Raw genomic sequence first — 24,624 nt, 5'->3', positions numbered from 1 at the left:
AACCCCAATGTCTACACCACAATTAAACAGCCCCTTAGCCCGAGCCCAAACGGGGCCAGCCAGGGGTCTTTAATTGTAGCATAGACATACCCTAATTGGCTACTGGGGGCTGCTCCCCTCCTCCCAACTGTTGAGGGAGGCGAGTTGCCAGGGTGACTGGGGGTTCATGTTCTCCTCCACTTTCCCCCCACACACGCCACTGACAGAGAAGTCAACAATGCAGGACTCTGCCATAGACCCCATGGGAGCCTGTGGCAAGGCGGTCTGGTTCCCCACCGCCGTGGAGAGGGATGAGCCTCTCTGGGCGCCAAAGTGGGAGGAGCCAGTGAACCCTGCACCCGCCCCTCAGAGGTCAAGGCGCAGGACCGGAAGTATAAAAGCCCGACCCCAGAGCTCAGTTGAAACACAGCCACTGGAGAGGCCAGATGCATGTGGTAGAGCTCCCAGCTGGGAGACCATGGCAATCAGTGGCTGACCCAAGGACTGGCCAGACCAGCCAATGCCTGATGCTAGCCAGAGATGTTGCCAAGCTTGCTGTTTGCCAGTTACCCTGAGGAGCCGCCAAGCCAACTGAGCGCCAGTTACCCCGAGGAGCCCATGGTGTGTGACCCCCTTGGAGGATGCTGGCCGGACCCAGGTACCTCTAGAGTGGGCGGTTGGAAGTAGCCCAGGGGCAGCCAACCCTAGTCAGGCTGCAGCACTGCCAGAGCCAATGTCAGTGTGTTGTGGCCAGGAACCCCACTGACACAGCAGCGGGTCTTCTGCTGCTGCCAGGGCCCTGGGCTGGGAAGCAGTGGAGTGGGAGGGCCTGCGTCCCCCCTGCCACCCATCTCGAGGGTGGCAGTCTCCCCCTCTCCCAGGCTGCTCACAGCCAGGAGCCTGGGCTTTGCTATTGAACTCTTTGCTCAGGCAGGCTAGTTCCCCGACACCTGACCGAAGTAGCGAGGCGGTCTGGTTCCCTGCCGCCCTGGAGAGTTACGGCCCCGGCCGGACGTGCCTACAGAACCCAAAAGGTGTCTCTTCTCTTGGGGTACAAAGTCCTTGGTAAGGGAGGGGGCTACACGTGGTTTTTTACATGCAGAATAGAAGATCATGCAGAACCATGCCGTTGAACTCTAGATGCCAGCAAAGACGGATCGGGCTTCCTTTTAGCCTTTTTTTTTTTTTTTTTTTTGTGCTGAGCCACCCCAACTTTTCGTCACTTGTAGTCTCAGTTTTACAAGGAAGGTGTGCAGGCCAGCTGGGCTGTGGAGTGCTGCAGCAAACTATTTGTATATCTTTAGGCCACTTGTTGATCTCTTATTTTCCAAGTCTACAGTTTGTACTCAGGCATTTCATTGTCCTATTGACATCAGTGAGTGTTCTTGCATCCTCTGAGGCTACTGTTCCACCATGACCCACAGTTTCTATATCACCATATGTTTCTTTGCAGAAGCCAGGAGGGGCACATTTGGGTGCAGCTCCATTAGTAGTGAATAAATCTGGGACTGCACAACTGCTTAAGGAAATATCTCCCTGCACCATACACATGGGTCTGGGCACAGTATAAGCAGTCATTTCCCATTTTGTATGTGTGCAACTGATTGTTCCTTTCTAAGTGGAGTACTTTGCATTTGTCCTTATTGAATTTCATCCTATTTACTTCAGACCATTTCTCCAGTTTGTCCAGATCATTTTGAATTTTAATCCTATCCTCCAAAGCACTTGCAATCCCTCCCAGCTTGGTATCGTCCACAAACTTTATAAGTGTACTCTCTCTATTCAATATCTTCATCGATGATTTAGATAATGACGACAAAGAACGGGACCCAGAACCGACCCCTGCAGGGCCCCACTCATTATGTCCTTCCAGCATGACCTTGAACCTCTGGATGACTACTGATGACTACTCTCTGGAAACAATTTTCCAACCAGTTATGCACCCACCTTATAGTAGCTCCATCTGGGTAGCATTTCCCTAGTTTGTTTATGAGAAGGTCATGTGAGACAGTATCAAAAGCCTTACTAAAGTCAAGATATACCACATCTCCTGCTTCTCCCCTATCCACAAGTCTTGTTACCCTGTCAAAAAACGCTATCAGGTTGGTTTAACATGATTTGTTCTTGACAAATCCATGCTGTCTGTTATTTATCACCTTATTATCTTCTAGGTGTTTGCAAATTTGTTGCTTAATTATTTGCTCCATTATCTTTCCGGGTACAGAAGTTAAGCTGACTGGTCTGTAATTCCCTGGGTTGTCCTTATTTCCCTTTTTAAAGATGGGCACTATATTTGCCCTTTTCCAGTCTTTTGGAATGTCTCCCATTATATCTCCTCAGTCAGCTCCTTGAGTATTCTAAGTTGCATTTAATTGGGCCCTGGTGATTTGAAGACATCTAACTTCTCAAAGTAATTTTTGACTTGTTCTTTCCCTATTTTAGACTCTGATCCTGCCTCATTTTCACTGGCATTCACTATGTTAGACGTCCAATTGCCACAAACCTTCTTGGTGAAAACCAAAGTCATTAAGCACCTCTGCCATTTCCACATTTTCTGTTATTCTCTTCCCCCTCATTGAGTAACAGGCCTACTCTGTGCTTGGTCTTCCTCTTGCTTTTAATGTATTTGTAGAATGTTTTCTTGTTACCTTTTATGTCCCTATCTAGTTTGATCTTATTTTGTGTCTTGGCTTTTCTAATTTTGTCCCTACATACTTGTGGTGTTTATATTCATCCTTTGTAATTTGACCGAATTTCCACATTTTGTAGGACTCTTTTTTGAGTTTTAGATCATTGGCTTAACCCAGGAGATCTTCAATGTGGGCTCTTGCCACACTTCCTATCTTTCTTACGCAGTGGGATAGTTTGCTCTTGTGCCCTTAATAATGTCTCTTTGAAAAACTGCCAACTGTCTTCAATTGTTTTTCCCCTTAGACTTGCTTTCCATGGGATTTTACCTAGCAACTCCCTGAGTTTGCTAAAGTCTGCCTTTTTGAAATCCATTATCTTTATTGTGCTGTTCTCCCTCCTACCGTTCCTTAGAATCATGAACTCTACCATTTCATGATCACTTTCACCCAGGTTGCCTTCCACTTTCAAATTCTCAACCAGTTCCTCCCTATTTGTCAAAATCAAATCTAGAACAGCCTCCCTCCTAGTAGCTTTCTCCACCTTCTGAAATAAAAAATTGTCCCCAATACATTCCAAGGACTTGTTGGATAATCTGTTCCCTGCTGTGTTATTTTCCCAACAGATGTCTGCGTAGTTGAAGTCTCCCATCATCACCAACTCCTGTGCTTTGGATGATTTTGTTAGTTTTTTAAAAAAAGCCTCATCTACCTCTTCTTCCTGGTTTGGTGGTCTGTAGTAGACCCCTACCATGACATCACCCTTGTTTTTTACCCCTTTTATCTTTACCCAGAGATTTGAACAAGTCTGTCTCTTATTTCTATCTCAACCTCAGTCCAAGTGTATACATTTTTAATATATAAGGCAACACCTCTTCCCTTTTTCCCCTGCCTGTCCTTCCTGAGCAAGCTGTGCCCTTCTATACCAATATTCCAGTCGTGTATTATCCCACCAAGTCTCCGTGATGCCAACTATCTCATAGTTGTGTTTATTTACTAGCATTTTGAGTTCTTCCTGCTTATTCCCCGTACTTCTCACAATAGTATACAGACATCTAAGATACTGATTTGATTCCCCCCTGTTCTGTCTTGTCTCCCCCTTATTTCTGCTATAACAGCCCATGTTCCCTGCAGATTCTGACTCTTCTCCCAGGTCTCCATGTTTTTGACTAACCTCTGGGCTTTGGTCACCTGCCCCCATAGAACCTAGTTTAAAGCCCTCCCCGCTAGGTTAGCCAAATGGTAGCCAAATATGCTCTTCCCCTTTCTCAACAGGTGAACCCCATCTCTGTTTAGCAGTCCTTCTACTATGATTGTCTGCCTGCTCCACTTCCCTGCCTCCTGAGGCAGAATAACCAATCAGAGTTGCTGCAGGCAGACTTCTCTCCCCTTTTTGCTCCCCCCTTCCCCCAGCAACCCAAAACCATTCTCACAGGAGGGGAGGAGTAGGACAGAACTAAAGATCCCAACTGTCCAGGGTGGCTCTACTCCTGAGAGCAACAGGGACTCCAAGGAAAGCCAGGGGTGTTCATTGACCCCAGAGTCCATCCTCCCACCCCCAGCCTGAAGTATCTGATCTTGTGTATGCTGCCAGTGCAAAATGAGATAATGCTAAGTAGTCCTGTTTTGAGAGGACTACTTAGCATGACCTCAGTTCACACTGGCAACATACACATGGTCAAATACTTCTGGCTTGGGGGAGGGGGGTGGCCTTTGGGGTGTGTATTGGCTGTGAATTACAACTAAGTGGCCAATTAAGGCCCCTGGCATTCTCCAGAGTCTGAAGTATTTTGATTGTAAGCTCTTTGTGGGCAGGAACTTGATTTGGTTCTGTGTTGGTGCAACAGCTAGCATAATGGCGTCCTGATAGATGACTGGGGCTCGTAGTTACTATAATAAAAATAAATAAGGTTTTACTTTCAAACTCAAATCATTGAAAATCCCTATCTATTTTGCAGTTTCAGAGATTTGTGATCACTTTGTTCTCCTACACATGCTCTCCTTTTTACCAGAAATCAGATGCACGTGTAAGTTTGCTGAATTCTAAGGTGTTTTTTATTAGGCCTTCCACATAATAGCATTACTTATCATTAACTGTTATTTCATTTTACCCTTTCAGTTTGCTCAAACAATGCCACCAAAAAACAAATCAGGTTGTTTGTTCAACACTTTGAAATTACAAAATGCTAAATAACAACGTGACTTTCCATGATGTTGCATTATTATATCTCTATTGACTGCCTAGTTACCTTCATTATCAACTTTCTGATTAGAGTAAAATCTTGGAGGAGCACATCATTTTACAACCCTTCATATGGTGAAAACAGATGTACAAACACTATGATTTTTACTATATCATTGAGATTATGTAAGGTACATTCTGCATACAAACAGAAATCCTATACCCTCTGGATTCACCAGGTCTTGTCCAGATCTTTTTATAAAAAAGAAAAGCTGTGGATTCATTTCTCCATTGGGGAATTCTGAGGTCTTTCATAGTACCTTGCCTATATATGCTCTGAGTCAAAGTTTCTTATTTTCCACTGACACCCAATAGCTCCAACGCTGTGATATAGCACTACACCAGACTGCTTTGATTATTTTTTATTTTTGTTTTTTGTTAGCCTAACAAGAATGCACTGTCCAGACTCAAAGTTACAGCAGGAATCTAGGCAGTTCCTTTTAGATTCTGAGTACATATACTGAGTAGAGACAAACACCTGCTCCTCATATATAGCTTAAAGTTGATAGGTGGTACAGGTAGCAACACTTATAGTTAAGGTTGCCTGATACTTCCTATTATTCCCCCAAACATTAATTCTGGTAGTGGTTTGGGGCCATCCCTCCTTGAGGAGTGTGTACATGCAGTTCAGGAATCTGAAATTGCTGTAAACTTCTTTCTGTTTGCTCCCAAATCTGTTTGCTCCTACTACCATATGTTGTTCATCTTATACAGGTTATGTCTACACTGCAAATCGTGGGATGTGATTGCATCTCATGTAGACATACCTGAGATAGCTGTAATGTAGCTAGCTCAGGTACTTAAGCAGTGAAGCTGTGACAGTTCAGGCTAGCAACAGTGTAATTCCCCAGGATGCTGAGTAGGCTTGTACAGCCTGCACTGAAGCCAGGGCTGTCACAGCTCAATTGCTCCAGTACCCAAGCTAGCTAGGGAAAAGCTAGCTCGGGTATGTCTATAGGAGCTGCAATCACTCCCCATGATTGCAGTGTAGACATACAAACTGTCAGTGTCTGAGGGTATTTAACAATTAAACTATTATTAAAATACTAATACAACAACCTGAGCATGGTATTGACTGCAACTGGTTGCTCCCTCCGTGCAGTAACCCACCTTGTAAGACAGAGTTTAACCCTTAGTTTCTGCAGTCATACCCCACGCTCTTACATTCCACTAGCAGCTGCTCCATACAGATTGCGGAGGATCCATTGAAAGTAGGGAGGTTGGAGGGATTAGAGAACGGAGTATCTGGTGACCAGAGGATACACTGATGGACCTACTGGAGCAAAGAATGGATTGGAAACTAAGAGTTGCTTCCGGAGGCTAAGGGAAAAAGAAAATTGATTGGAGGCAGAGATCTGATTGAAAGTGTGTGGAGAGGCTGGTAGAGGTTAGTAGAATATGAAATCTAAATCTTGCAATTCTTTCTGCATAAAACATTTCCTATCTGTCTGCGCAGCTAAAACTCTCATCCAGGCTCTCATTTTTGTCAGACCTGGAAAGACACCGGAGCAGATTATTAAACAATTTGTAAGCATCTGTCCTATGAGGAAAGGTTTAAAAAAAAACTGGGCATGTTTAGTCTTGAGAAAAGAAGCCTGAGGGGGGACCTGATAACAGCCTTCCAATATGTTAGGGGCTGTTACAAAGAAGACCATGTTCAATTGTTCTCCTTGTATGCAGAAGGTAGGACAAGAAGTAAAGGGTTAAATCTGCAGCAATGGAGATTTAGGAGAGATATTAAAAAAATCTTTCCAACTATAAGGATAGTTAAGCACTGGAATAGGCTTCCAAGGATGGTGTGGAGTCCCCATCATGGGAAGCTTTTAAAAACAAGTTGGACAAACACCTGTCAGGCATGGGCGGTGTGTGAATCACCAGCTGGAGGAGGCTAGCCCCTAGCCCCACCCCTTCCGCACCCCTATCCCCCAGCCCCAGAGAGAGGAAAGGGTAGGTGATGCAACTGCAGCCTCCCCTCCCAAGCCCCGGAGCACCAGGAGGGCAGGCAGCACATCCCCAGCCCCAGAGCATGGGGTGGCGTAGCCCGAGCTGGGGCCACGCTACAAGGAGACTGGAGCAGCCATGCCTAGCAGAAGCAGGAGGAGGGGGCCTGGGGGGCGGAGCATGTTACTCACCATCCATGCTGTCAGGGATGATTTACTTGGTCCTGCCATAGCACAAGGGGCTGGATTTGACGACTTCTCAAGGTCTCTTCCAGCCCTACATTTCTATGATTCTGTCTCAACTACTTCTCTCTGGCTTTGACACAGACAACCTTGTCCTCCTCATTCTCGTTCAGGATGTTGCTGCAAAGATCATTTCCTACATTGTTGCTTTGACTATGTCACCCCCTCTTTGAATCCCTCCACTCACCCCTACTTCTCTATTGCATCAAATATAAACGGTTTTCAATTTCAAGGCTTTTAATAACCTATCATCTCTCATTCACTATCAAAATGTCGACTCCCATTCCCGATCAGCCTAGGATGTCAGCTTCCGTCACCCACTTATTAAATTTTCAAACAAGCATCTTCCTGCTGTCTCCCAGGCTGCGTCTCACACTTGGGAGGCGCTTCCTATTAATATCTGCAAACCTAACTCATTATCCTCCTTCAACCCCCCCCCCCCCCGACCCCGCTTAAAACTCTCCTCTGTCCAGATGTCTACAAAAAAGAAACTTACAGTGGCTAGGCTTTTGGTATGCTGAGACCACTGCCTGTCATGCTGATCATTATTGTTTCTTTGTTTCCTTTTGCTCCCCCATCTCTTTGTCTGTATCCATCTGTTTGTCTCGTTTTATACATGGATTGTAAGTTCTTTGGGGCAGGGACCACTGCTTTGTTCTGCCTTTGTACAGCACCTAACACAATGGGGTCCTGGTCCTTGGGCTCCTAGGCTCTGTGTTAATAATAAGTAATGTAACAGTGGCTTACCTAGTCTGATGTCAAGTCACATGTGCCTCAGTTTCCCCCCTCAAATATCTGGGTGCTTTGACTGGAAGACCAAAGGCAAGGGTCCTACCCTTCCAGGATAAACAAAATCCAAATAAATACCCAAATGTAATGGAAAAAGACCTCTTTTCCCCTGGGTCACAGGCCTCCATTGAGGCCTGTCCACTTTGTCTCCTCTCCAGGGTATAACAGCAATTTGCCTTCCCCAGAGTCTTTTCCCAGTCCTTTTCTTGGCCCATAGGGGTTTTCATACCACACCCAGGTGGCAAGATGGAGAAGTCTGAGCCCCTCGTCTAGTTTGGACTCCAGCCCAGGGACTCTGTATCATGGGCAGCTGTCCTCCATAGAATCCTAGAATATCAGAGTTGGAAGCGACCTCCAGAGGTCATCTAGTCCAACCCCCTGTTCAAAGCAGGACCAATCCCCAACTAAATCATCCCAGCCAGGGCTTTGTCCAGCTGGGCCTTAAAAACCTCTAAGGAAGGAGATTCCACCACCTCCCTAGGTAACCCATTCTAGTGCTTCACCACCCTCCTAGTGAAAGTTTTTCCTAATTTCCAACCTAAACCTCCCCGACTGCAATTTGAGACCATTGCTCCTTATTCTGTCATCTGCCACCACTGAGAACAACCTAGCTCCATCCTCTTTGGAACCCCCTTTCACGTAGTTGAAAGCAGCTATCCAATCCCCCCTCATTCTTCTCTTCTGCAGACTAAATAATCCCAGTTCCCTCAGCCTCTCCTCATAAGTCATCTGCTCCAGCCCCTTAATCATTTTTGTTGCCCTCCGCTGGACTCTTTCCAATTTTTCCACATCCTTCTTGTAGTGTGGGGCCCAAAACTGGACACAGTGCTCCAGATGAGGCCTCACGAATGCCGAATAGAGGGGAATGATCACATCCCTTGATCTGCTGGCAATGCTCCTACTTATGCAGCCCAAAATGCCATTAGCCTTCTTGGTAACAAGGACACATTGTTGACTCGTATCCAGCTTCTTGTCCACTGTAATCCCCAGGTCGTTTTCTGCAGAACTGCTGCCTAGCCACTCAGTCCCTAGTCTGTAGCAGTGCATGCGATTCTTCCGTCCTAAGTGCAGGACTTGTCCTTGTTGAACCTCATCAGATTTCTTTTGGCCCAATCCTTTAATTTGTCTAGGTCCCTCTGTATCCTATCCCTACCCTCCAGCGTATCTACCTCTCCTCCCAGTTTAGTGTCATCTGCAAACTTGCTGAGGGTGCAATCTACACCATCCTCCAGATCATGAATGAAGATATTGAACAAAACTCCCTTAAACTCCGCTCCCTGTTCATTCTTCCTACAGCCACTCCCTACCTTGCTATTCCCTAGGCCTCTCCCCAGCCTCATCCCATCAAATCTTCTGTCAAATTGTTGGTCTTCCACAGGTTTCACCAGGCTTCTTCCCTTGGCCACTATGGACAGCCCAACCCAGGTCTCTTGTCTCAACCCTGGTCTCTCTCTTACAGATAGCTGATCAGATTTGTGCAAAAAAAAATGATGGAATTGGCAAATTTCATGCTTTTATCATGAAACCCACAGTCTTAGGGCATGACTTAATCAAGGTTTTCAGATATGGGGCCAGGGGCAGCTCATGCCATGTTCGCTGTAGCAGCCATTTTAACAACATTGTCGTAATCAGCAAATAGCATTGTTTTACTGTTGGACATACAAGAGATGTATTATTGGTTTTGCTTCAGTGTGACCTTAAAATTGGTGTAAGGGCACATTTTGTACTAATTTTGATTGTCAGTGGGGTTTTGGCAGAATGTAATCACATTTCTCCTTTTTCTCTTTCGGGGGCACCATTTGGGGAGGACCGGGGCAGGGGGAGTGCCGAATTTTGTACCACATTTGGGTGAAGTTTGCAGCAGGAGGGAAGATGCTGCCCCTCCTCCCCCTGCTGCCCTGCTCCACTGTTGTCTGCAGCCACACCACTGCCCCTGCCCCACCGCTGAAGAGAAAATGTTGGCTGTGGGGGAGATTCCTTCATTGGCTCTAGCCTCCTGTTCCTTGAATTATTTCTCTGGAGGATCAGGTCTCCTGGAGGGAGTAGGTGATGCTGGTTGCTCCTCTCTATGGTGAGTACTTGATACTTTGGGAAAATTGCTGGTGATAAGCTGGTCAGAGTGGTAGTGCATGCAGCACTGGAGGACGCACCCAAGGGTGCTCATACCAATGAGGAGTTGGTGGTAATCGTGGGCCATGAGCAGTTGTGTTTATACCAATAAAGTAAAAACCAGCAGGATCTTATTAAAGGGGAAAAGGCAAAATGCCACATTTATTGTGAATACAGAAAGAATCATAGTAAGCAGTTATAGCTATAACATTCCATTCAATTTCGTATTCATTCACACATTCTCTCTCACACTCACACACACACACGTTCTGCAAGGTTATCATCATAGTTACCAGCCTTAGAGTTGCTCGTGCCAAGCCACTGGCCAGGTGGCCTGGACATGAGGAGGGAGCAGGGCCTTGTCAGATGCTCATCTGATGCTCCTGGAAGTTGGTTTGCAGAATCAGACCCCAAAGTTCTCACTTTCTAGAGTCCATTTTTATAGGAATTTCTTCCTATGCCAGTCTATGGGAATTGCCTCATCATGCTGTTGCTGAATCAATCAGCAGATGGCACATTCCTGACGGCTCCATGCTGCCAGATGTTATCTTGTTCTTTGGTTCTCCCATTCTTGAGGCTGTTGGGTGGATTCCAGTCTGCCCTCCGGGGGTCCTCTGTTTTTTTCCACTTGACACCTTCTTCAGCCGATGGACACTGCATTCTTAGGCTGGCACCTCCCTGATCATTCAGTTATTATCCACACCAAGCATCCATCCAGATACATCCTCCCTCTCTATTTTAATCACAATTGATTCAAGACTCACTGAATTTGTCAGACCACTCTGTTTATTAGCAAAGCGCTTTGCCAATGCACCCAGATATATGTGAGCCACCTGCAAAAGCTCAAGCTAACTTATTTATACACATAAGCCAAAGCCAATTTAACATAGGAGACAAAAGGAAGCAGAAACTGACAAATATACATACATATCTTATTTGCATACTAACGTTTACCAATCTCCTAGCTCAGTAGGAGCTCTACGTTCATTAGTTTGAGGACCCATTGTCTCACACTCCTTAATGTTTCTCTTCCTGACAACTATATTTCAACAACCTCTTCAAGCAGCATTTCTTTAATGAATTATAATTTCAATATAATTCATTCTACTTTCACAATCCCTCCTTTTGGTCAAGCTACGCAATGACCAACAATTACTGGTTCCACATATCAAGCATTATCTCTTTGTTCATCAGTGATATTTAAAATCATCAAATTAGCACTCTGGTTTGGGGCAGCTATCTGTGTAGCATGCCTGACACAATTTTGGATACAACAGGAAAGTAACTGAAAACATACAAAAATTATTAGGATTCCAAACAGGAGAGTTAGGGCTCCCTGAAACAACCAGTTTCCTATGCCAGAGAAATTGAAAAGGTTACTTAGCCACTTCCATAAAGAACTTGGCTCTTCGTGGGGAAGATATGTGATTTGTTCTAAGTGGCTAGCACAATCTATTACCTCATTGGTGTTTTCTGGTATATACACACAGCAGTCTTTTCCAATGAGAGCACAAGTCCCTCCTTTTGCCGCCAGCACTATGTCCAATGCCTGATGGTTTTGGAGGGCCATCTGTCGGATTGCCCCTGTTTCTTTGGCCAGGGCTCTTAAACTTTCTCCGGTTTCATTTGCCATTATTTCAACTACTGCTTGTAACCTTAGGAGCCTTTTTGCATGGTGTATTACTCCCCATAATGGTATTAAGAAACCGCCAATGGCCTCTTCCCAGGTTAAGGGGCTTATGTTATTTACATACCATGGGACTTAACAGATACCCATTCTTTTTCGCATGCAATTGCGGAGGCGTTCTCGAGGGAAGGTTCCTAGCACTCGGAATTGTGGGAAGAGTCGGGCAGGATAACAGATTCCTGACCAATTAGCTGGTAGTGCGGTATAAGCTCTGGTCCCACACACCCAGTGATGACCTATTAAGGCCGGGAAGGGTCGGTTGCACCCATTTGTCATATAGGTGTTTGCAAAGGAGAAGTAGTATCTCCCAAAGGGTACAGGGTAATTCTCCTTACGAGGAGTGGTGTTATTTGCATGACATTGAAAGATTGTATTGTTTTCACTAAGGTTACTGTAGGGGGAACATGAGATTGATCCCAGGTTGAGAAAAAATTCATATCTCCATACCCGGCCCGACACTTTTTAGTTTTGTTTGAATAATCCCATACACCATTGGCCACAATATGCTGAAGGCAACGGCTTTTCCCCAGATCCAGCCCTGTCCCATTACACATCCAACACCAATGACCTTTTCCCTCCACCACACTTATCCATTTAGATGCATTTATTCCCACCGCTTCCCAAGTGTCATTGCTGTTCCATATTTTGTTAAACAGACGAGGCCCTCCAGTGAGGCCTGGGGACTTGAGTGGGATAGCCAGGACAGGAACACCAGTTTGAGAGTGGGCTAGGATGTGGCTGCAGACCCAGCAATTAGAAATATTAAGGGTCTGAGCTATCCACACCTGCTGCTGGATAAAAGAATTGTCATCATGGTCTCCCCAGACCGTAAGATACCAGCAGCCGAGGAACAGGCAGAGGCACATGTTGGAGGCAAGGCTCTTCTGGTTCTGACAACCTCAACTGAGGGAACCGCAGTCACGGTTTTATGCCCACCAGGCAGTAGGCGCTAGGCTCGCTACTGCTTTTTTTTTTTTTTTTTTTTTTATTCGTCTGCTTCTGGCAACCCTTACGAGAGCATAGATTGTAAGGTATTGCAGACTGTTCCTCTACATCTTCTTCTGGAGTCAAAATTGACTCTGCATTGTCCTGAGGTGATTGGTTCTCTGGGGATGGTGCCTTCTTACACTGTGAAGCATGTATCCACGCTGCGATGCCAGATAGTTTAACAGCCGTCTGTGTAGTAAGCAGTACCTGATGAGGACCCTTCCACCGGGGCTCCAAGGCGTGCTTTCGATGATGGCGCCGTACGTAGACCCAATCACCTGGCTCGAGGTTGTGGCAAGCATCGGAGGTGGGTTCCGTGGGCCAGGCGGCTCGAACCTGTGAATGGAAGTGACTTACAGCTTGCATTAGTCCCTTGCAATACTGAAGGAGCGCACTGTGAGTCAAGTTCAAATCTGGAACCTGAGTAATAGTAGTCATAGCTCGCATAGGGCATCCCATAACAATTTCAAAGGGACTTAATTTATGCCTTTGGGATGGAGTGGATCTCATGTCCATAAGAGCTAATGGTAAGGCTACTGGCCAGCTTAATCCTGTAGAGTCACAAATTTTAGCAAGCTTATTCTTAAGTACACCATTTCGTCTTTCAACTGCACCTGCACTCTGTGGGTGGTAGGGACAGTGCAACACGTGTTTGATATGCAATATACGGTCCAGGTGTTGAACAAGTTGTCCAGTAAAATGTGTACCCCAATCACTGGACAGAGTAGCAGGAATTCCCTCGGCAGGCATAATATGATTTAACAAACATTTGGCAACAGACAGTGAGTCAGCCTTGCGACAAGGAAAGGCTTCAATCCAACCAGAGAATAAACATACCATAACCAATATAAATTCATATTGTTGACACTTAGGCATTTGTACAAAATCAAGTTGCCAGTGCAAGAACAGTGCTTGAGGCAGGCCCTGGAACCCCTGGGCCACTTTTACAGGTTTACCAATATTATGGCTTTGGCAAATGGTACAGGCCGCACAGTGGCGGGCTGCAAAAGAGCTAAAATGGGGGGCCCACCATCCTGTCTTAGTTACAGCAGAGACCATCCCCTCCTTTCCAACATGCAAAACACCATGTAGCAGGGCGGCCAGAGACAGGTAGAGTGAAAAGGGGGCTACAAAGGCGCCAGTAGGCGACCACCAAAGAGAATCGGGATGTAGAGAGCAACCTTGGGCAACCCAGGATTCTTTCTCGGTTTCTGGGGCAGAGTCTTGGAGCAGGGTGAGGTCAGTGAGGGACGGTGGCAGTATAGAAACAGAAAGGGAACCTAGAAATGCATCTGGGGAAGGTTCTATGGCAGCAGCATGTTTAGCAGAGGCATCAGCAAATGCATTACCCTTAGCAACATCAGTATCCGCCATTCAATGGCCAGGGCACTTAACAACAGCTAGGGCAGACGGAAGTAAAACTGCATACAGGAGGGCAGCGATGTAGGGCCCATTTTTAATAGGGGTACCGGCAGAAGTAAGGAAACCCGAGTTTGCCAGAGGGTACCAAAGTCATGTACAACCCCAAAAGCGTAGCGGGAGTCAGTGTAAATGGTGGCGGAGTGTCCCTCCGCCAAAAAGCAGGCACGGGTGAGGGCAACTAATTCAGCGATTTGTGCTGAGGTTACAGAAGGTAAAGGCGCAGCTTCCAGGGTTTCAGAGAGTGAAACTACAGCATATCCTGCAAGGAGATGACCTTGGTCATCTCGAAAACAGGAACCATCAGTAAATCAAGGTCAGAGTTAGGGAGAGGGACATCAGAAAGGTCAAGGCGCGGGATGGTGACAGCAGAGACAGTTGCAAGGCAGTCGTGGGGAATCACAGTCTTTAGACAAAGGAAGGAGAGTGGCAGGGTTTAACTGAGAACAATGCTTTGTGGAGATATATGAAGCTGATAGTAGTAAAAGTTCGTACCTGGTAAGGCGGGCAGAGGAGAGGTGGCCTGTGTTACGTTGTAGCAGGAGAGTTTCTACAGAGTGAGGTAAGAGGAGAGCGGAGAACAAGGGAATCAGATATTTCAACTAGGCGTGCTGCAGCAGCCACAGCACGCAGGCAGGGGGGTAAGCCTTGGGCAACAGGGTCTAAAATGGCAGAGAAATGAGCCACTGGGTGGTTCTTTTCTCCGTGCATCTGAGTGAGAACCCCAAGTGCACACCCAGATTGTTCATGGCAGAAAAGGGTAAAAGGCTTAGAATAGTCAGGCAGCCCTAAGGCAGGGGCAGAAGCCAAACCTTGTTTGAGGGAAACAAAGGCAGAATTGGCCTCAGGGGGCCACGGCATGGGGTCAGGCACAGAGAATCGAGTGAGTTACTGGAGAGGTTTTGCAAGGGAGGCGTATTGGGGAATCCATTGTCTGCAAAATCCAGCCATGCCTAAAAACTTCCGGACCTGATGTGGGGAGCGGGGTCGGGGAAAGCTAAGGATAGCTTGGACACGGGTGGGAGAAAGTGCACAGGAACCCTGGGAGAGGAGAAAGCCAAGGTATGTGACAGAAGCTTGACAGAGTTGTAGTTTAGAGTGAGAAGCTTTGTGACCCTTATTTGCTAGGGCAGTAAGGAGCACTAAAGAGTCAGTTTCAGAGGCAGACAATGAAGGGGATCAGAGGAGTAGATCATCTACATATTGGACTAGTGTGGACCTGGACAGGAAAACAAGGTCAGCAAGGTATTGGGCTAATGCTTGGGAAAAATATGACGGGCTTTCAGTATACCCCTGGGGCAGTGTGGTCCATGTGTACTGTTGCCCCTTGTAAGAAAAGGCAAACAGGAACTGGGAGTCAGGGTGAACCGGGACAGAGAAGAAAGAGCACAAATCAACAACAGTAAAATGAGTTGCATCTGGTGGGATAGAAGCCAGAATCATCACTGGGTTAGGGACAACGGGAAAGGCAGGTATGACAATGCTGTTAATGGCCCGGAGATCCTGAACAAACCGCCACGATTTACCATCAGCTTTTCGAACTGGGAGGATAGGGGTGTTACAGGGGCTGGAGCAGGGGATAATAATGCCTTGTTTCCGCAGGGCGGTCATGACTGGAGCAATTCCAGCCTCTGCTTCAGGGTTTAAAGGGTATTGAGACAGGCGAGGCAGAGGTTTGGAAGAATCAACAATAATGCAGACAGGGTCAGTATGTAAATGGCCCACTTCAGACGGGTGGGTTGGCCACAGAGGATGGGACCTGTGAAATTAGGTGTTCAAGGGACGGGACCAATGGGCAGCAGGGGACCAGAGTGGAAAGGGGAGTTTCAGACAGCAGGGAGGCTACAGAATCACTCAGAGGACTGGGGCATTTGTAAGTAGACACCATCCGGGGAACAGTAGATGGTACAGCCAAGTTTACATAACAGGTCCCGACCCAAAAGGTTCACCGGAGTGGAATCCGAGAGGAAGAATGCATGGTCAGCGGAAAGGGGACCAACCTGGATTGGTAGAGGTTTTGAAAGGGGATAAGGGGTTGGGACTCCCGTAATGCCCACAGCAGATATGGTTTTTTCGGAGCGGGGAACCTCAGGCAGGTCAGCAGTACGAACTGCAGAGAGCGAAGCTCCCGTATCAACAAGGAAAGGGAGAAAAAGATCATTAATAGTCAAAACACATTCACCCGTGGGAGTGAGAGGTAGTAAAGGAGCTAAAATTTCCTGAGGTTCCCTGGTGTTCTGTCATTGCTGTGGGACAAAGTAAGTCTGGGGACTGTCGGGCTGTGCCGACAGGGGGTCTAGCTGGTTGTTTACAGAGCTATTAGGCCGACGCGGACACTCATTTTTCCAATGTCCGGGTTGTTTACACTAATTACAAACACCCCCAAAAATCCATTTCCACGGCCCCTCCCGTGACCACGTCCCCCTCCCCGGTACTGTTTAGCTTGCCCTGAATAACGCTGTATTTGCAGGGCCATTAACTTTTGGGAAGATTGTTCCTCCTTTCCCTTTAGAGTGCAATGGCAGTGTTCTGCCACTGATTGCAATTTATCCATGGTTTCAGTTTCCCACCCAACACTTATTCGCTTTAGCATACTGCCAATAGTAGGTAGGAGGCCATTAACAAATGCGTGAGCCAGGGCGCCCTTCCCATTTTCACCCGGTTGCTGTATACCAGAATGTTGCAGAAAAACATCAGTCAGTCGGGTGCGATAGTCACCCGGACTTTCTCCCTGTCGCTGTTTACAGCAATGTGTGGCTGTCCAGTTTGTTTTTGGAGTCCATACTCAAGGAATGGCCTCATGTAGGTTTTTAGCTCAGTCTTTACACTTTTTCCAGTATTCAGCGTCAGGACCGGTGTCTGGTAAAGTTGAATGGCGCTCACTGATGGGCCAATTGGCTGCTGTGAGCCATTTTTCATGCTCGCTAGGGGTTACAAGTAGCTTGCACAGCTGCAGGAGGTCTGCCTCAGAGGGTTCATAGGTGTCGGACGCTAACAAAAATTCCTGTGCCAATGTGGTACGATTTTCCAGGGGCTTTGGAAAGCCTTTTACAATTGAAAGGAGCTCTGTACGAGTCCAGGGTTTATAGACCCAAGTGGGACCCTCTTGTTGGCCCCCCAGTATGCAGGATTTGGAGGGGAGCTTGGATAGGTTTAGAGCCAGAGCGTAAGCGTTGGGCCCAATCAGTGTCCAGGCTATCTTTGTATGTATGGGGAAAAACAGGAGTCAGGCAGACTGGAGGGTTTCGGGGGAACGGGGTTTTTTTCTTTATGGGTCTGAGTGGTACTGGAGGAATGGGCCTGGGTGGTATTGGACGATCCAGACTGGTCTGAACTGGAGACCCCTGGGAGTTGTTGTGACCGCCTATTGATCCGATGCAAGGATGCCAGGCCAATTAATGCATCTTCCTCATCGTCATCCCCAGAATTTAACAAGGGGTTTTCTTCATCTTTTCCCACAATGAGATGGGAGTATGAAGGGGGATGGGATTGATCCTGATCTTCTTGGAGAACGGGATAAAGGGGAGCGCTCGATCTGGCTGGGAGAGAGGGCTTCTAATAAAGCTTTTAACTTGTCATTTGAATCTTTAAGAGAGGCAAGTTTTGATTCTGTCCACCTATGATTTGCCTCTTCCCACCACTGCATGAAACAATCAACCTCTCCTTTTGCCAATTTAGTTTTAGGTTGGCCAAGTTTGTCTTTTAAGACGTCTACTCGGTCTTTGTCCCAAGATCCTAACAGTGGCCACTGAATTTTGGGATTCTCCTGAGTTAGCCTAGACCATTTTTCCAGAAATTTACAGGAGTCCAGACCCTTCCTAAACTACATAAAATGAGCCGGTGTTCCTTTAGGGAACTGTCCCGACTTAGATGTCTGGTTACCCATACAGGAGGACTTTACACACCAATCACACAAGAAGGAAAATCGGGTTCATCAGAGCGATGCCCAATGCAACACACAAAAGGACCCCACAGGCTACTGCCTCAATCGCCCTTGCTTTCATACCAAGGGTTTTACCCAAGGCGCGGTGCGGCTGCAATTGTGCAGATTTCACTCACTCAGACCGTGGGGACAGGAACCCTTTGGTCAGCCGATTCCTGGACGGAGATGGCGCCCAGACTCAAACACACCACAGGGAGGATGGATAGACACAGAGACAAGACAGTCCTCAGTCCGGGCAAAACACAGAAATAATTACCTGACCAGATTCCTCATGTCAGATCCCGGGATCCCTACCAGAACAGAGTGGGAACCAACAGGTTCGATGGCGTAGACTTCACTGTGGTCATGCACCCTTCCGTTCTGGCGGAGGACTGCTCGGGCCAAATACCCAGGTGCCGACTTGCCACGGCCGTCCTAAGAACAGTCAGGAGTCACACGGACCCAGTGAAGACTGTTGCCATCTCGGTGGAACCTCCAAATTGTCAAAGTCAGATTCAAGACTCTCTGAATTTGTCAGACCACTCTGTTTATTAGCAAAGCACTTTGCCAATGCACCCAGATATATGTGAGCCACCTGCAAAAGCTCAAGCTAACTTATTTATACACGTAAGCCAAAGCCAATTTAACATAGGAGACAAAAGGAAGGAGAAACTGACAAATATACATACATATCTTATTTGCATACTAACGTTTACCAATCTCCTAGCTCAGTAGGAGCTCTACGTTCATTAGTTTGAGGACCCATTGTCTCACACTCCTTAATGTTTCTCTTCCTGACAACTATATTTCAACAAACTCTTCAAGCAGCATTTCTTTAATGAATTATAATTTCAATATAATTCATTCTACTTTCACATAAAAAAGCGAGATGATTACAACAAAAGGGCGGGGAGTCTCTGGGTGCTGTTTCTGTTAGAGTATTGTTTTGAGTCTCTCTCTGTGTGAGTAGTTGTTGTTACAAAGAATTGCTTTGAGACCAGACTCTGTCTTAGAATGTACTAACACAATTAGCAGCTTGCAAGTTTCACACAGAGGGAAAAAAACAGTACCAAAAACCAAGAGACCTCTTAATTAGTAATACCCTGGAATTTAAACTATGGGGAATCAAACTCATTTGATTTTAATACAGAACTTCTTTAATATGATCCAACAGTTGCAGCTTCGGCAAAGGCCTCTAGGAAGGGACCTATATAGGAGTGAAGAAGAGAGACCAAGGTGGAATCCTTATCAGAATCCTCTTGCTCAGGTTTGCCAAGGAAAAGTGGAGCGCCTGGAGAGATCTGAAGTGAAACAATTGGTACTGGGTAAAGTTCAGGTGATCTGGATGTTAAGTACTGACAGCACATTGGAGCCAAGGAGCAGCGTCAGGAGTCTGAGGTACAGCCAGGTGTTGGGGGGAAAACAGAACTCCTGCGGTGCTGCAAGGGTGATCAGTACTGGGGTTGACATCTGTGCTGAAGTAGTCATGACAAAGGACCCTGACAGTATCACAGGCTTTAGGTACTTGGAGGGAAGCACAGCTGCTGAAGATCTTGTGCGCTCTGAGGGAGGTGCAGTTGGAACCTGTGTGGGCTTCTTTGGTACCAAGGAAGAGCTCTCCGGGCCTGTAGCTTTGCCACCTTGCAGTCTAGCCATTCCCCTCTTTCAGAGAGATGTGGTGAGAAAGAGAGAAATCTCACCTAATGGCATAGTGCACAAGGAAATCCATGTATCCATTTTTTTTTTCATGCTGAGTTTTCAGTGGTAAATAATTAAAAGCAATCTGGATTTATTTTAAAGGGAGCATAAGGTATTTCAGCTGAATTTCTGAAAGATATTTGTTCATTATCATAACGATTCATGGTATCCCAATTTGGCCCACTAATAGAAGTAATGCCTAGATTTGTGAAGAAGCAGTTATATATATCTATATCTAGATATATATATATCTTTGACGTTCTAGTATCATTGTCTGGTAGAATATTATCCAATTTACTGACAGCCTGGGTTTTATATTTGCTATTAGCTGGTGTATTATTTACTAATGGGATTGATTTTTCCTTCTGAATTAGCAATATTTTCTGCAGTGCAAGTTGATATGTAACAAAAAATGATTAAAACACCGGATGTTCATCTTCTGCCCCAGATGACTTGTCAGAAGATCCTCCTACACAGAACACGTACAAACAGGAGCCATTAGGCTTAACAATGGCCTTCACTTTTTGTGTAAATTAACCAGTATCTGTTGCCTTCTTCCCTTTTACCATTTAAAGCAAGAACAGCTCCTAAGAATGTGATGATGTATAAACGGCAGAAGATGAAAGCAGTTCCTGTGTAGAGACTGAAAGGGAGTCATGATCCCTACGTAAAAGGCTAAAACATCAGTGAGAGTGGTGATTGTGATAGACACTGCTGTTAGTGTGACTGAAGGCTCCCTATGTACTGGTACCAAGCATAGGACTGTTTGATTAGAGGGTAAGAGTCTAATAAACCCCATAGAATGCCACCATGTGGTCTGAAATGAGTGCCAAGGCCAAGGCTTATGTTCTCCCTTTTGATATGAACACTTAATTATCATTATTGTTAATGAGTTAGAGGCACATTACAAATACATCTTAGTAGCCCATGCTATACCTCAGTTTGTCTAAACAGCTAAATAAAATTTATATTGCTGATATTTACATGTAATTCCAGTACCAAATTATGGGTTTGGACAGCACTTACTATGAGTTCTTGGTCCAGGACTAGGGCTCCTAGGCAGGGCTTTAATACATTTATTTATTAATAGGACCTGATCATTCTCCCTGGAATTCATGAAGGGGAAGGGGTGTCCTTCAAGTGCAATTTCCCATCTCCAATCAGCTGTGTTGCAAGGATGAGATGAGCTGGGGGCAGGTGCCACTGTTGTGGATCAGTATCTCAGCATGGATAGTCCTACCCTCTTGTGGGATTCCTAGGATTTTCTATTTTGGGAGGACGCCTTTCCACAGAGGGACAGCCCCCTCTCTTTCAATGGGCCATTGTAAGGGCATTGATTAGATTCCCTCACAAAATATCCTCTACCACAGCTTTTAATATGAGCGTGGACAACCTTGGGCTCTTGATGATTTAGAAATTTTGTGCAGTGTCTTGTCTTAAGCATCATGCTATATACATGCAAGACATGGAAGTTAAGAAAAAGCATTAAGAGACTCTTTGCTTTTGAATAGAAATGCTTTACAGGCAATTGCTCTGGGTTAGCTATGGTTAGTACACCATTAACAAGGAGGTACTTGCCTGAATTTACAGCATAACTAGAGTGATACCTGCGATCAAGAAGAAGAAATGAAGAAAACTTGAATTTGCAGGACATGTGAGTTGGATAAGCAAAGGACAGTTGCTGAAGCAAGAATTGCAGGGACTGGTGCCAAGGGCATCAGCAGCAAGTGTAGGTCAATGATGTGACTGACTGGATGGGATGCCGTATGGTGCATTTCTCAAGGTGTGTGAAGACCACGAAATGTGGAGGAAGATTTCTGGGCAATGACTTGTGTGCTGTTTACTATTCATTGTGATGTGATGGGTGATTTGCAATCTAAGAGAATGAATGTATGTATGTACGTACGTAATTGAGGCTGTAGTTGACATAGGAGTCAAAAGTCACAGAGCCAAGGACTGGGAAGTGAAGGAACCTTCACTTCTACAGCACAGGGTGATCCACACACAGAATTTAAGTTCAAATACAGTAAAAGCTTCTTTATCCAGCATGTTGGGAGAATGGGGGGCATTCAGGTAAATGAAAAATTCAGGTTAACTAAGAGGGAAGGAGTTTGGATGTGGGAGGGGGTGCAGGGCTGGAGCACAGAAGGGGTTTTGGGGTGCCAGATCTGTGGGGTGCTCACCACAGGTATCTCTCTGCAAGCTGCAACTTGTCCCTGCTGGTCCTAGGCAGAGTTGCCAAGGGTTTCTGTGCACTGCCTCCACCCACAGGCACCACCCTTGCAGCTCCCATTGGCCACAGTTCCCGGCCAATGGGAACTGCAGAGCCACCTAGTCGCACCTCCACCTAGGAGCTGCAATGACAGGTTGCCACTTGCAGGGAGCCACCTGAGATGAGCACCCCCCAGATCTGGCACCTTGAAACCCCTCCCATGCCCCAACCCCTGCCTCAAGCCCCCTCCCGCACCCCAACTCTCTCCCAGAGCCTACGCCCCACACCTACTCTTGCACTCTGAACCCCCTGTGGCCGTTCCTCGGCCTAAGCAACAGCGACATGTTGCTGTTTCTGGGGAGCCAGGTAGGGAGCCTGCCAGCCCCGCACCAACCACATTATAAACCGGACTTTCTAAGAAGATTAGAAATATCAGTTTATAGAGCTTTCCAGTTGGAACATAGATGGATAATGCAGCTTTTACTGTACCATGAAATCACAGCAGCAAAACTCAAGAAACATTGTTAGGATATAGCTATTCAGGCCTGTCTGTAAAGGCCTGTGCTCTAAGAATGTAGATGTATTCTTATCACTTGGCTAGTTATAGCGATATAAAAGAATCAAAATCACTGTCTGCCGGTGTAAGGGCCTTCTCTTACTGTGACAGTCTGAGGCCCTTTCTTAGGCTAAGGCTTTTGGCTAAGCAACAGAGGCAGCCATATACTGGGAAGCGACCGGTCACCTCCTCACATTCCAAACTAGTCACATTGAAAGAAGGTGCTATTGGGCTGTTAGGTATACAATCCTGTCCTGATAGTGCCTATCAACTCCAGAGAAAGGGAATTGCCTAGAAAATGTAAAAGGAAACTTAGTTTGATAGCATCCTGTCTGGCAAGAACTCACTTATCAATAGCTAGGATGTGAAATCCTCACTTCTGTATTGTTTTGTCATTTATAGTTCCCACTTTGCTATTGTTTGTCTGTATAATCTCTGTCTGGGTCTGTGATTGTTTCTGTCTGCTGTATAATTAATTTTGCTAGGTGTAAACTAATTAAGGTGGTGGGATATAATTGGTTACATAATCGTGTTACAATATGTTAGGATGTTAGTTAAATTTCAGGAAAATGATTGGTTAAGGTATAGCTAAGTAGAACTCAAGTTTTACTATATAGTCTGCAGTCAAGTCCCCTGCAGGGGGAAATGGGAACAGGGAATGGAGGTAAGGAAATTGGATTCATGTTTGGCTAAGGGCAGGAATGGGAACAAGGACACAGTTGTAAGGCTCTGTGGTGTCAGAGCTAGGAAGGGGGACACTAAGGAAGGAAACTGGAATCATGCTTGCTGGAAGTTCACCCCAATAAACATCAAATTGTTTGCACCTTTGGACTTCGGGTATTGTTGTTCTCTGTTCATGCGAGAAGGACCAGGGAAGTAAGTGGAATAAGCCCCCTAACAAACATTAACAGACTCAGTTGTGTGTCAGGCTCAATAGTCACCCACTGTTTTGAGAATCCTGAGACTTACGGACTGCAGTTCAGGGCATTTTTTTTTAAGTTTAAGTCAGACCAGTGAATATTATTCAATCTAGGTATTTATAGACAAAAACATCTGGGCACTGCAGATTACATATCTGACAGGAACCATAGGGTTCTCTCCCTCCTTTTTTCCTTTTGCCACAAAAAATATTTTTATTCATAGATACTAAGGTCAGAAGGGACCATTATGATCATCTAGTCTGACCTCCTGCACAACACAGGCCACAGAATCTTACCCACCCACTCCTGCGAAAAACCTCTCACCTATGTCTGAGCTACTGAAGTCCTCAAATCGTGGTTTAAAGACTTCAAGGAGCAGAGAATCCTCCAGCAAGTGACCTGTGCCCCATGCTACAGAGGAAGGCGAAAAACCTCCAGGGCCTCTTCCAATCTGCCCTGGAGGAAAATTCCTTCCTGACCCCAAATATGGTGCTCAGCTAAACCCTGAGCATATGGGCAAGATTCACCAGCCAGATACCCAGGAAAGAATTCTCTGTAGTAACTCAGATCCCATCCCATCACAGGCCATTGGGGCTATTTACCAGGAATATTTAAAGATCAATTACCAAAATCATGTTATCCCATCATACCATCTCTTCCATAAACTTATCAAGTTTAATCTTAAAGCCAGATCGGTCTTTTGCCCCCACTGCTTCCCTTGGAAGGCTATTACAGAACTTCACTCCTCTCATGGTTAGAAACCTTCATCTAATTTCAAGTCTAAACTTCCCAATGACCAGTTTATATCCATTTGTTCTTGTGTCCACATTGGTACTGCGCTAAAATAATTCCTCTCCCTCTCCCATATTTATCCCTCTGATATTTATACAGAGCAATCATATATCCCCTCAACCTTCCTTTAGTTAGGCTAAACAAGCCAAGCTCCTTGAGTCTCCTTTCATAAGACAGGTTTTCCATTCCTCGGATCATCCTAGTAGCCCTTCTCTGTACCTGCTCCAGTTTGAATTCATCCTTCTTAAACATGGGAGACCAGAACTGCACACAGTATTCCAGATGAGGTCTCACCAGTGTCTTGTATAACGGTACTAACACCTCCTTATCTCTACTGGAAATACCTCACCTGATGCATCCCAAGACCGCATTAGCTTTTTTCACGGCCATATCACACTGGCGGCTCATAGTCATCCTATGATCAACCAATACTCCAAGGTCCTTCTCCTCCTCTGTTACTTCTAATTGATGCGTCCCCAGCTTATAACTAAAATTCTTGTTA

The 24,624-nt window shown here is 45.9% G+C and overlaps 1 long non-coding RNA gene across 1 annotated transcript; it reads left to right on the top strand.

Moving 5' to 3' along the window:
* Positions 1 to 312: 312 nt before the first annotated feature.
* Positions 313 to 20,828, top strand: LOC122464755. Its single transcript, XR_006289084.1, has 3 exons — positions 313 to 637; positions 19,119 to 19,342; positions 20,017 to 20,828. It is a non-coding gene; the product is annotated as an uncharacterized LOC122464755 (long non-coding RNA).
* Positions 20,829 to 24,624: the final 3,796 nt, after the last annotated feature.

This window comes from Chelonia mydas, chromosome 2 (genome assembly GCF_015237465.2).
Source record: "Chelonia mydas isolate rCheMyd1 chromosome 2, rCheMyd1.pri.v2, whole genome shotgun sequence".
Taxonomy (NCBI): Eukaryota; Metazoa; Chordata; order Testudines; family Cheloniidae; genus Chelonia; species Chelonia mydas.
This window is presented reverse-complemented; position numbering and strand designations above follow the sequence as displayed.